Source organism: Tupaia chinensis, unplaced genomic scaffold (genome assembly GCF_000334495.1).
Source record: "Tupaia chinensis unplaced genomic scaffold, TupChi_1.0 Scaffold000168_1, whole genome shotgun sequence".
NCBI classification, from domain to species: domain Eukaryota; kingdom Metazoa; phylum Chordata; class Mammalia; order Scandentia; family Tupaiidae; genus Tupaia; species Tupaia belangeri.
Genome location: NW_006159643.1, coordinates 1,984,315 through 1,997,491, shown reverse-complemented (window position 1 = coordinate 1,997,491; position 13,177 = coordinate 1,984,315). Strand labels below are relative to the sequence as shown.

The window sequence follows — 13,177 nt, the reverse complement described above, 5'->3', positions numbered from 1 at the left end:
AAACAAACGAAAAAAACCTGTTTTTGACGTGAGCTAGCCTAAATAAATGTCTCATTGTTGGCCAGGATTTCTTTTATTTAAGCCTGATATGCAGGAATTTAGAAATAGACATATGGATTTTCTTGAAGGTTGGTAAAAACAAAATGTGTTTCTAAGCTGTCTGCCAAGTTTTAGCCTTAGTTAATTTTTATGGATGAGCTTTAAACTCCTAAAAAACAAATGTATAACAGAATTGCTGATGTAGACACAGATTTAACTGTAAAAACATGTAGTGGAAACAGAGATAAACATCATAAAATTTTGCAGCAAGACTTTGCTACAAAAAAATTAAAATGAATGGAAATAATAAAAAAGTTACTACTGGTGGGAACGGTGTATAAAATGAATTAAAATATATCCTCATAAAAAACCTAGGAATATGCTTTCTGAAATGCTCAATGTAAATCTGCCTGGAGTAATTAATTAACCTAATGCAAATTCCCTTTGGGTTTTTGAACTTACATTCTGAATTCTTCTTCACTATTATTGGTAACAAAAATAGTGGTTCTGTAACTTTTTTCTAGGACTCTTAGGAAAGCAGCTATTATGCATTTTAATTGTCCTGTTTAATTTTAAAATTTTTATTCCTATCCTCTACATGCTTTGTACCAAAGTTTATCATATGTTTGCTGACAAGTGTATTTGTGTCTATTTTTTCCTTCTTCGAAATTTTGCGAAGTACTTTTACATACATCCTTGTATTTGACCTCATTTTGTCCCAGTTTCTCTTTGCTTAGAGAAATTAGTATCTTATTTCTGCAGATGGAGAAGAACCTCAGTGATTTCCTAGAGGCATATAATGAGTGGCACAAGAATTAATTGTCAAAAAATAATTACTATGATCTGGTTCCTCTTAAACACCATTGTTATCAAAACAGTTTATTTGCTTAGTGAGATGGCAAATTTTGTCTTAGATTGCTCTTAAAATGGTGCTATCTGTATTTAATGTTGATATATATATGTGTGTGTGTGTGTGTGTGTGTGTGTGTGTGTGTGTGTATACAGAAAGTAGGAAATTAATGTCAAAGAGATATTTCCACTTACATGTTTATTGCAGCATTATTTAGATCAGCTAAGATAAGGAACTGATAAATAGAGAAATTTTGGCATATATACACAATGGGATACCATTTAGCAATAAAGGGGATAAATTCCTGTCATTTGAAGCTAAATGGATGAACAGAGAAGTAATGCTAAGAGAACGAAGCCAAGCTCTGAAAGACAAATACAATATATCCTCACTTAATAAATACCATGTGTCCTCACTGTTTTGTGGAAGCTAAAATACTTGATTGTATAGAAGTAGCCCATGGCCTTCTGGTTAAGGGAGCTGGGTCCCACAGGAACAATTGTGTGGTTCAAATCTATTATCCAGCAGCTTGAAAAATTCACTGCGTGTGTGTGTATGCTTGTCCAAAATCTCAAAAGGAAGGAGATATGGAGGAGAAGGGATTGTGGTGTTACTTTGCCCCATGAGGGGGTACTTTCTCTTTTTCCCCTTCTTTCTGTCTCTCTTGCTGTCTTTCTCTCTGTCTCTCTCTGTGAGTGCATGCACTCTCTGCTAAATAAAAGGGAAAAAAGTTCCCTGTCTACCACTGTCTGTGACTGCCTGCCTGAAGAGTTTCTACTATTTCTTGGTAAATATGGCAACCAGTGACATTCTGAAGAGACTGGAGCAGAAGGGTGCAGAGGCAGATCAGCTTATTGAGTATCTAAAGCAGCATGTTGCTCTGCATAAGGAGAAAGCAATTTTGCAGACAACTATGAGAGAAGAAACTTCAAATTGAAAATACTAAACTGAAGAAAGAAATCGAAAAATTGAAACAAGAACTAATTCAGGCAGAAATTCAAAATGGAGTGAAACAAATGCCATTCTCATCTGGGACTCCACTGCAAGATAATTCTATAGCTTCTGAAAATGTGATACCATGTACACCAATAATGATCATCCCTTCTGGTACTAAAGAATAGAAATAAAGGAGAAGAAAAAATATGAAAGAGAAAATTGAAAAGAAAGAAGGAAAATAGTTACCTACAGAGGATATCCCATCAGGCTAACAGCAGACCTCTCATCAGAAACAATGTGAGTAAGGAAAGAATGGGAAAATATATTCAAAATGTTAAGGGGTGGGGGCAGCAAGTGGCGCGGTGGTTAAAGGCGCTGGACTCCCACATGGCCAACCATGGTTCAAGTCTCAGACCTGGTGGCTTGCTTTCTCATTTCCATTCTCTCTCTTTCTGTGTGTCTCTCTTTGATTAAACTGGAAAATAATAATAATAATAATAATAATAATAATAATAATAAATAAAGTTAAATAAAATAATTCTTTTAAAAAAAAGTGTTAGGGGAAAACAATTTCAACCAAGAATACTGAACCTGGAAAGGTTATCTTTCATGTGAGAAGAAAAGACAAGAACATTCTCAGATTAACAAAACCCAAAATAACTTACCAACACCAGACCAAGAAGTTCTGAAGGGAGTGCTACATCAGGAAAATTAAATACAGACACACAGAAATAAGAGTTCAAAAACAACTAAGAAAATGGCCAACTTAATGGTAAGGACAAGTCTGGAGTTGAATGCTATCTTCCAGAATTTAAACAGGAAGATCGAACCACACAGAAGAAAGATTAAGTACATGAGACTGAACTGGTGAAATAGAACTTAAGACTTTTGACTAAAACATTACTGATTTTCTTCTATGTTTTGTTTTCCAGATTTAAGGATTTTTGTCTTCTCTTGAGCTGTTGATAGGTTCATGTATCTACTATTTGAACAGAATCCTAATCTGTTTTCTGGCTTTATGTTTTAAACAAAGCTCTCTTAGCATTTTTAAAATTTTGATTTATTAAAGCTAAAACTGCTTTTCTTGAAATTAAAAATTGATTGTATTGTTAATGCCAGAAAACACCCTGATGTGGATTCTTTATATATAGAAGGAGTCAATGTTGTGAAAATAACCCCTAGAACAGTTGTTAGTGGCTTGGTGAACCATGTTCTTCTTGAACAGATGGAGAATCAGATGGTGATTTTACTTTGTAGCCTGAAACCTGCAAAGACGAGGGGACTACAGTCTCAAGTAATGGTAATGTGTGCTAGTTCACCAGAGAAAGGTGAAATCTTGGCCCCTCTTGATGGGTCTGTTCCAGGAGACAAAGTTACTTTTGATGCTTTCCTTGGAGAGACTGACCAGGACTGAATCCTAAGATTTGGGAGCAGATCCAGCCCGATCTTCAAACCAATAGGGAGTGTGTGGCCACCTAGAAAGGCACACCCGTCCAGGTGAAAGGGAAGGGTGTTTGCAGGGCTCAAACCATGGTCAATAGTGGGGTCAAATAGAATGAAGTGCTTTCACTACTGAAGTATATCAGAGAAAATGTTAGTAATAAAAAGGAATATATTTGTCACTTGTACCTAAAATAAAGAATAAAGAGAAAAAAATAGAGAACCAGAAAGGCTGAAAGGGGAGGGAGAGAGGAGGATAGGGAGACTTGGTCAACATATACAAAAGTACATTGTTGGTGACAATGAGTAACCAGTAGATTGAGTTTTGAATGTGCACAAAACATAATAACTATAAATGTTAGGGATGGCAAGTACATTTATTCCCTTTGCATTTTTTTTTAAATAATTATTTATTTGATTTTATTTTTTCTTATCATTATTCTTTAATTTGCTACAGGGCACATGTACTCACCAGAGAAAGACAGGGAGAGAGAAAGTGAGAAAGCAAGATGTCAGGTCTGGGACTTGAATTGTGTTTGGCCAGGTGGGAGTCCAGTACCTTAACCACCATGGCACCTGCTGGTCCCTATTCCCTTGATTTGATTATTATGCACTATAAATATGCTTTGAAAAACCACATTATACCTCATTAAGATACACAGCTAGTATAAGTAAATCAGAAATAACAATAAAAATTACTTAAAACTTCTTGTAGGAAAAATTAAGGATGAAAGGAAGCTTGAACTAGAAAAGGTGGTTGAGTTCATAAAACCTTACTTTGTAATCTAGATTACAAATACTAATATGACCATTTGTGCCAGATATGTACCTCACCAGATACACCAATACTTAAAATTTCATCAATGAGTATGTTACTTTTGGTTTTAAGTGTCTTTAGTTCATTGAAAATATTTGTGAGAAGAAAAACTGTCAGTATAGAGTCATGTTACTGAGTTTATTACTATTTTTTTTAAAGAGAGATTTTTGCTGTAGGGCATATGTGCTTGCCAGAGAGCCAGAGGGAGAGAGAGAGAGAGAGAGAGAGAGAGAGAGAGAGAGAGAGAGAGAGTGAGAAATCCCCCCCCAGGGAGGATAGCTACACTGCAATAGCTTCTCCTCCATTCTTCTCTCAGGATTTTGTGCATGCACTCAAATGCACCCAGTGTGAATTTTAAGCCATAATGTCTGGGACTTGAACTGCAATCAACTACATGGGAGTCCAGTGATGTAACCATTACATCTGCTGGTCTCTATTATTACTTTTTTATTACTATTATGTGTCCAATAAATGTTTTTGAATGGAAGCTTTATTATCATGATTTTTTTTTTGCTAGAGGGTGCATATGGTTGAGAGAGAGAGAGAGAGAGAAAGAGAGAGAGAGAGAGAGGAGAGAGAGAGAGAGAGAGGAGAAGGCATTCCCCCATCCCATGAAGAATGGTCATGCTTCTACCCTTCTTCATGTCTCCCTCTGTTGAGACTTTGGGCATGTATGTACAAGTGTCTGGTGTCCTCAGGCTGTTCCTTGAGGATTCAAATTGCACAGTCAGCCATGTAAGATTCTACTGCCTAACCACCAGGTCATGGATCCTGCCTGCGTGATTTTCTTCTTATAAGGATTGACTGTCGAGCGAGGTTAAGTTCTCAGTTAAGACAAAGAACAGAGAGTATTTCAGAGGTTTGGAGTAAGGGTATGAATGTAAAAAAGCACACACAAACACAAACTTCGTCTGATTTATTGATTTGTTGAAGTTTTATCTTTCCTGTAAGTAATATGCCAGAATTTATTATCTTTTCCTATTCTTTCTCCTTTATTATTGTTCGCCTTTCAGATCCCCATTCTTTCTTCCTTTTCTTTCTTAACAGTCTAGTCCCAAAATGGATTTAAGAGTGTACTAGAAGCAGCATTATCAGAATCATAGGCATCATAAAAATAATTTCTACTGATGACAAATTGCAATGATTTTAATTAGCTGTGTATCAAGTCAGCAGCTTTTCTTCTGTGTAATTCTCTTTCTTACACTTTTTCCCTCCTCCCCTTCTTTCTCTCTCTCTCTCTCTCTCTCTCTGGTGTGTGCACATGCCCTCTGACATCATAAAAGGAAAAGAATTATCAAGCAAATATAAATGCTAAATTTTAGATAGAAAATTTAAACAGTCTCACTTCTATAGAAGAATTAGAAATATTTTTGCAAAAGGTTCTTATAAAATTCAATCTTTTTATTCAAAAACACTTTTTAGGGAATTATTTATTTAATTTTATTTGTTATCAATATTATTGTTTTTTAATTTGACTAGAGAGGGACAGAGTGAAAGAGAGAGCGAGAGAGAAGGAAGTGAGAGAGTTAGCCACTAGGTGTGGGATTTGAAATACAGTCAGCCATGTGGGAGTATAACACTTTAACCATCATGCCACCTGTCAGTCCCAGGACTCAATATTTTTAAAAAAATCAGGCCCAGATGGTGTTACATCTTGTCCTAGGTAATATTCAAAAAGAGATAATTGGGGACTAGCAGTTGGCATAATGGCTATGTCACTGGACTCCCATGTAGTCATCCGTGGTTTGAGTCCCGACTCGGTGGCTTAAACTCATGCCAGGTGTGTGTGCATGTGTGCCTGAGATCCTGAGAGGAGAATGGAGGAGAAGGGATTGTGTGGCCATTACCCCTGGGGGGTGATTTCTTGCTTTCTGTCTCTCTGTCTCTGTCTTTCTGGTGAGAGCATGAGCCCTATAGCGAAAACCTCTCTCTCTCTCTAAAAAAAAAAAAGAGATAATTGATGCTGAATACAATCATTCAAAATCACAGCAAAAGTACACATATAATTTTACTAAGCTAGCTTAACCTTAATACCAAAACAATATTAACAATATAAAAATTGTAGACCTAGGTCTACATAAGCAAATAAAACTTAGCAGTATATTAAATGAATAATGAGACAAAGTAAATTATATTTCAGGAATGCAAGGATGATTTAGTTCAAAAAGGACAGCAGGGGCTAAACAGTGATGCAGCCATAAAACATGACGTCTTTGAGGCAATCTCTCATGGGAAAGTTCTCAGTCCCAGTCTAGAGACCTCTTCTGAGTATGCCAAGCATGTGCTTTCCCTTTATCCAGGGCTGGTTGAAAACTGGGGGTGGACCATGGCATTGGGACCTTGTTGGGTGGGGATATTGTCTCTCTCTACTTCTCTTTCTCTCAAACTCTCCTCTCCCTTTCTCTCTCTCTCTCTCTCCTATAGGGCACATGTACTCACCAGAGAAAAATAGAACAGAGAATGAGAAAGGAAAAGTGAGAAATCATCACGTCCCTTGCCCCACAGGGATGATGGCTACAATGCTATCACTTCTCTCTTTTCTATTTGGGATTTAGGGCACGCATGCACATACCACCGGTATGCCTTTCATACTGCCTGGGGTTGAACTATGGAGTCAGCTACATGGGATCCAGCTGTCTTAACCTCCATGCCACTTGCTGGCCCATCACTCTTTGCTTTATAAAGAAAACACATAAACTTAAGAATAAGACAGCAATATATTATTTCTCATTATCAAATGAAATAATAGCAATATTTTGTCAACAGATTGTAAAAAGAATAATCATTTGATGAAACTTAACTAGCTCCTAATAAAACTACTAAGAAAAACAAAGTCAGAAAAAACTATTACAGTATGATAAAGACTATCAACAAGCTCCATAGCATGCCCTACAGTAAACAATGTAACATTTAAGTTCTAATTAAAAATAAGGCTGAGATATTCAGTTATATTTACTAAGACATGATATTTTAGAGATTCTAGATAAAGCAATGAGACAAAACAAATGATATAAATATTAAAGGAGACAAACAATGTTATTTAAATATAATTTGAGAGACTCTACTGAAAGGGAATTTGGTAAAGTGGTGAATATGAGCATATTGTAAAAGCAAATCAGTTGCTTTTCTTTATATTATTAGTAATTAGTTAGAATGGAAGAAATTAATTAAATTAATTTTTTATGTATATCATTACAACTTGCAAAATGAATTTTCCCAGCATGAATACACTGTATATTGGTCCTGTTACAGATATTATCATTTGGGACCAGCAGATGGCACAATGATTAAGTCACTGGACTCCCATGTAGTTGATAGAGTTCGAGTCCTGGACCCAGTGGCTTAAAACTCATCCTGGGCACATGTGTGTGCTTGCCAAAAATCCCGAGAAAAAACTGGAGGAGAAGGGATTGAGGCATGGTCATCCCCCGGAGGGTGATTTCTCACTTTCTGCTTCTCTTTCTCTTTCTGTCTCTCCAGCAAGCACACATATCTTGTAGCAAAAATCTCTCTCTCTCTCTAAAAAAAAAAAAAAAAAGAAAGATAGTCTCATGTATGTTATCATGAATAGATTATTTTCTATTTTTGTGTTCCTTAAATGTTTTGCTTCTTTCTTTAACCCCTTGATTCCTTTCTTCTATTATTTTGAACTTGAAATAAGAATTTCTACATGTGCTTTAAAAAATAGGCTGATATTAAAGAGAAAAATAGAGAGGCAAGACATTTATGGGACACAGAAATAGATTATTGTCTGTTGATGATAACTTGTATAGTATCCTCAATTGGACTGGTGTGAAGTGTATTCAGGTTGGGAGAATTTACTTTACAACCTAAGTGGTGTATGGTGATTGAATGTATAAAAGAAATTAAAATAAAAAACAAATAAGATGAAATAATTTGAAAGAGAGAACACATGTAGAATTGCCGACAATGTTTGAAACAATATTAGTGACGGAGTTCTTCCATAACCAGGTATCAAATTATTATAAAGGTAATAGGATACATCTGCATGAGTTAGGTACATAAATAGATGTAGAGCTAAATAGAAAGTACATCCACGTGAGAGAATCTAACATATTAGGAAGATGACATTTTGATTCAGCATTGAATAATAAATTTAAAAGATGGTCATGGCCAAATTGAGCTGTCTGTTTGGACTCTTATATGATGTCTTATAGAAAAATAAATACCAGATCTAGTAAAAATTAGCCATGGAGAAAGTGAAAAGGAATAGGAAAAAAAATAAGAAAGAAAGAACATAAAGAGACAGGTGGATGACTATAGAAAACAATTACTTTTATGTATATTAAACTATATCACAAAAAAGTGAAATGATGCATTCGGAGAAAATATTTTTGGTACTACCAATAGAGAAAGAGATATTTTCTCAAATTATACGGTTCTGTCATATATTGATAAGAAAATAAACAACCTAACTGAAAAACAAGCAATAAAGTCAATATCTAATAAATATTTGAAAATATAATCAGCCTCACTCATAGTCAAATCAGTGCAAATTAAAGCAGTAATGATATATAATTTTTCTCCCATTACATTGAAAACAACATTAAGGCACTTGATAATATCAATATTCATATATACCTGTAGTAAGTTCATTTAACTCTTCAAAAAAGTTATTTGACAGCAAATTCCTCTTTGGAACCATGTCCTAGAGAAATATTGGCACAGAATTAAAAAATCATGCATATGGATGTTTATACTAAAAAATGTAGGGATAAAATATGAGTGTCCTTCAGTTTAGAGAATGGGTGGAAATATAGTATATTTACTTTGTGGAATATTATGTAGCCATCAAAACATATATATATATATATTCACACACAGGCAGGTTCAATATACATTTTTAAGTGAGATAAAGTAAGTTAAAGAGTAATTTAATAGGAATAACCTAAATTTTGTCAAAATTCAAATAAACAAGAAACAATATATGGGCATATATATTGGTATATTGTGAGGAGTATACAGTCATGTATGGGAAAATAGAAAACAGACAGCATTGGTAATCTCTAGTTAGAATTGTTTGGGACATGTAAGAGATTATTAATTTTTTTCTACTCAATTAACTTTTCACAATGAGCACATATTACTTCAAATAATTGCAATAGCAAAAAGTAAAATCCATATTTATTCACAAGGCAAAAAGATCACATAAAGGATATTGAGATGTTAGAACACTTGGAAAGTTAGGAACTTGGGACCAGCAGATGGCATAATGGTTATGTCACTGGACTCCCATGTTATCAACCGTGCTTGAGTCCTGGCCTCAGCAGCTTAAAACTCAAGCCAAGCATGTGTGCTTCCAAAATCCTGAGAGGAAAATGGAGGAGAAAGGACTGTGGCATGGCTATCTCCTCTGGGGAGTGATTTCTTACTTTTTGTCTCTTTCTCTCTGGTGAGAGCATGTGACCTATAGCAAAAATCTCTCTTAAAAAATAAAAAGAAAGTTAGGAACTCTAGGAATATTATAAATGTTACAAACCTAGCAAATACAGTAACAGTATTTCAGGAATCAAGAAAAGAAAAAAAAGATAAACATTCTGTGAACTTTTGATATTCCTGGAAACCACAACTCTAAAATTATTTTAACACTAGATAAAAGAGGTTATTAGGTATTGGTTTTCATATCTTGTATCTATGTATTCCTGTTTTAAATTAACATTTTAAAATGAGTATGCAACAGGCAACAAAACCAACGAAATCTGACTCTTGGTGACATCTCATAATAAGAATTTGGATTGCTTAGTCCTGACTCAGGTAAAAAATGCAAACTAGGGTCAATGGTCCCATTTTTTTCCTTTCACTTTCACCCAGTTTTGCTCTTCTTATACAGATATGGCATTAAGGTATCCTCTGAATCACCAGCACGCGACCAAAGAATTTTTACAAGAAGTTAACAAAGAGGAAACTGTGACTCAGGATATTCTAGCTTGCCAACATTCACGTGAGTCAGTGGTAATGTTTGGATGGGCCTCAGACAATGATTTTTTAATAGAGTTCTCCTGTTCCTTCTTCTGCATTGTAGGTACTAGGGTACTTGTATAATTATGTCTTTCCCCCAAGAAAACCATAAATAATTCAATTTTAAAATCAAAATGAGCACATGCAATATTTCTGCACTTGATTTTTAAAGTACTTAAACATTGTCTCATTATTCATAGTTTTGGTTTTCAGTTTGCTTTCAATAGCCAATGTATAAACGGACTAGATTAGCAAAGATTTAAATCTCACAGATATCCTGTTCCTATTTTTTCCTGCATTGACATTTTACAGGAGACAGAGCCAGAGATAACAGAAATGCAATATAAACAACAAGGTGATGCTTATCTGAACTGAGTAAACATACGTATATAGTTAATTCATTTAGATTCTATGCACGAGTTAAAAATGAACAACAAAAAATCTTGAAGTTTTGTTTCTCCCAGGAAGATCCTGATGTTTACTTAATGACCCTTATATTCATGGGATATCATTGATTTCCAATAAAAGATCATATAGAGGAAGAAATGCTTAAGTCTAAGAGAATAGAGCTATTAGCACAGTGCATTTTCCTAATCATATTCACAATAAATACTCTCATGCTTATATCAAAATGCAGGCCTATCAGGTTGAGCACAGGAGGTTGAAAACTTGAATGTAATTGTTGTTTGTATGTATTTCAATTTGGTCCTAGGTTAAAAAAAGAGAAGATTTGGGAGCTTTGGAGAAATAACTTCAGTTGTACTGGAAACAATCGGAAGTGGCTCTATATGGAAACGTTTCCTGACACAGTCACCTGGACTGGAATTGAGGAGTGAGCAAACCACAGCCCCCTGTTTTTGTATGGCTTATGAGATAAAAATGTTTTTATAATTTCTACATAATTTAAAAATATAAAAAGCATTTATGACATGTGAAAATTATTTAAAATTCAAATTTCAGGAACCCTAAATCAAACAAACATAGTCACTCATTTCTGTGTCTTCTATGGCTGTCTCACTTTAATTGCAAAGTAAAACATATGTAACAGGACTTATATATCTTTCAAAACTAAAATATTTACTATCTGGTTCTTCACAAAAAAATGTTTGTTGACCTCCACATTAAAAAAAATCTGAGTGCATTTGCTATAAGGATTTGTATGTTATATTTATTTGTGGTAGACTAAATGACATTAAGTATTTGATTTATTCAAATACTGATTTTTTTTTTCCATAGGGTGCATGTGCTTGACAGAGAGAGGCAAAGTGGGAAATCATCCCCCAGAGTGATGGTCACACCACAATCCCTCCTTTTCCATTCTCCTCTAGGGATTTTGGGCACACATGCATATGTGCCTTGCATGATTTTCGAACCTCTGGGTCTGGGACGCTAACCACAGTTGTCCATGTAGCAGTCCAGTGCCTTAACCATTAAACCAACTGCTGGCCCCTCATGTATTCATTCTTTTATTTATATATTCAAAAAAACCCTTAATTACTGACGTTAAATCAGTATTAGTAATTGATATGTGTGTAAGACAAGTTCTTCGAACTAGAAGAGTTTATATGAAATGATTGCATTAGCTAGACAGTCATACAAAGAAATTTTTTTGAGAGTTTTTTTTTTTTTTTTGCTACAGGGCGCGTGGGCTTGCCAGGCAGGCAGAGAGAGGCAGAAGCGAGAAATCACCCCCCCAGGGTGGATGGCCATGCTGCAACCTCTTCTCCATTCTCCTCTCAGGATTTTGGGCACGCACGCACATGCACCCGGAGTGAGTATAAGCCACCAGGTCTGGGACTCGAACCGCGGTCGACTATGTGGGAGTCCAGCGACATAGCCATTATGCTAACTGCTGGTCCCACAAAGAATTTTCTTTTTAACCAATCATTGCATTATCAGCTAAAGAACCACAGTAATTTTAGGATCTACAAATCTTTTCCCAAGAACAGATTTATTATAAGGCTTGGTACAATGCATGCAGACAGAACTTTCCTCTTGATCCTCTTTTCCAGCATCCTGAAGATCCTTTTGCTGCCCAGATGGTGCAACCTGAGTTCCCTGCTTTCTTGAGAGGAGCATTGGATTTCCCTATCCTGGCAGTCTCAGAGGCTAACAGTAGCAGCCACCATCATTGAGCCCTTTCTGTCTGACAAGCACTCTGCCAAAGGCTTTACCTGAAATAATGTAATTTTAATCCTCACACTCTGCAAGGTAGAAATTATCACTCTCATAAGAAAACTATTTCAGAAAGGTCAACTGCTGATAAGTGGCAGAGGCAGGACCTTAAATATGAGGTTGACTGTTTCCATAGTCAGTCTTTACTATGCCACTTTACTGTTTGTATTGTTTTTAAAATTTAATTTTTAGAGATAGGATCTCATTTTTAAAATTTTTAATTTTTAAAATTTAATTTAACTTAATTTAAATTTCTTTTATACATTCAATCACACATGTCACTTAGCTTGTAAAGTGAATGTTTCAAGAAGAATACATTTCTCACCAGTCCACTTGAGAATACCACACATATTATCTTCAACAGATAATAACCCATTTCTTTGTTCCGTAAATGTCTTGGCTCTATATTTTTCTCCTTTATATCTTTCCTCAGGATATCTCTTTCTTCCACCCTCTTCCCATACTATATCTGGTATCTATAATCATTTTCTGTGATTCTATATCCTCTAGCCATTCAATTTCAGCCATAGAATGTGGACAGCTGGTATATATTAAGTGGAGACATACAATGTCTCTCCTTCATAGCCTGGCTTGCTTCACTCAGCAGTAAATCTTCCATATTCATCCACTTTCTGTCAAGACCCAGGATCTTGTTATTTTTTTATGGCTTAGCAATATTCCATAGAGTATATGTGCCACACCTTTTCAACCCATTCCTCTATTCATGGGCATTTGGGTTGGTTCCATGTCTTAGCAATTGTGGATAATGCTGGAATAAACATTGATGTGCAAGCACTTTTCTGACTAAGGATTCTTCTATCCTTTGGGTAGATACCAAGGAGTAGGATTGCTAGATCACATGGTAGTTCTATGTGTAGATCTTTTTTTTTTTTTTTTTTTTTTTGAGTTTAAAGGTTTTTTTTCTACAAATCACACCTGAT

General features: G+C 35.2%; 2 pseudogenes; one reads left to right on the top strand and one right to left on the bottom strand.

The window, feature by feature from the left end:
- The first annotated feature begins 1,682 nt into the window (after positions 1-1,682).
- On the top strand, positions 1,683-3,379 carry LOC102475345 (aminoacyl tRNA synthase complex-interacting multifunctional protein 1-like; annotated as a pseudogene).
- Positions 3,380-8,716: 5,337 nt separating this feature from the next.
- Positions 8,717-13,177, bottom strand: part of LOC102486821 (protein BUD31 homolog pseudogene) — a 5,079-nt pseudogene continuing 618 nt past the window's right edge.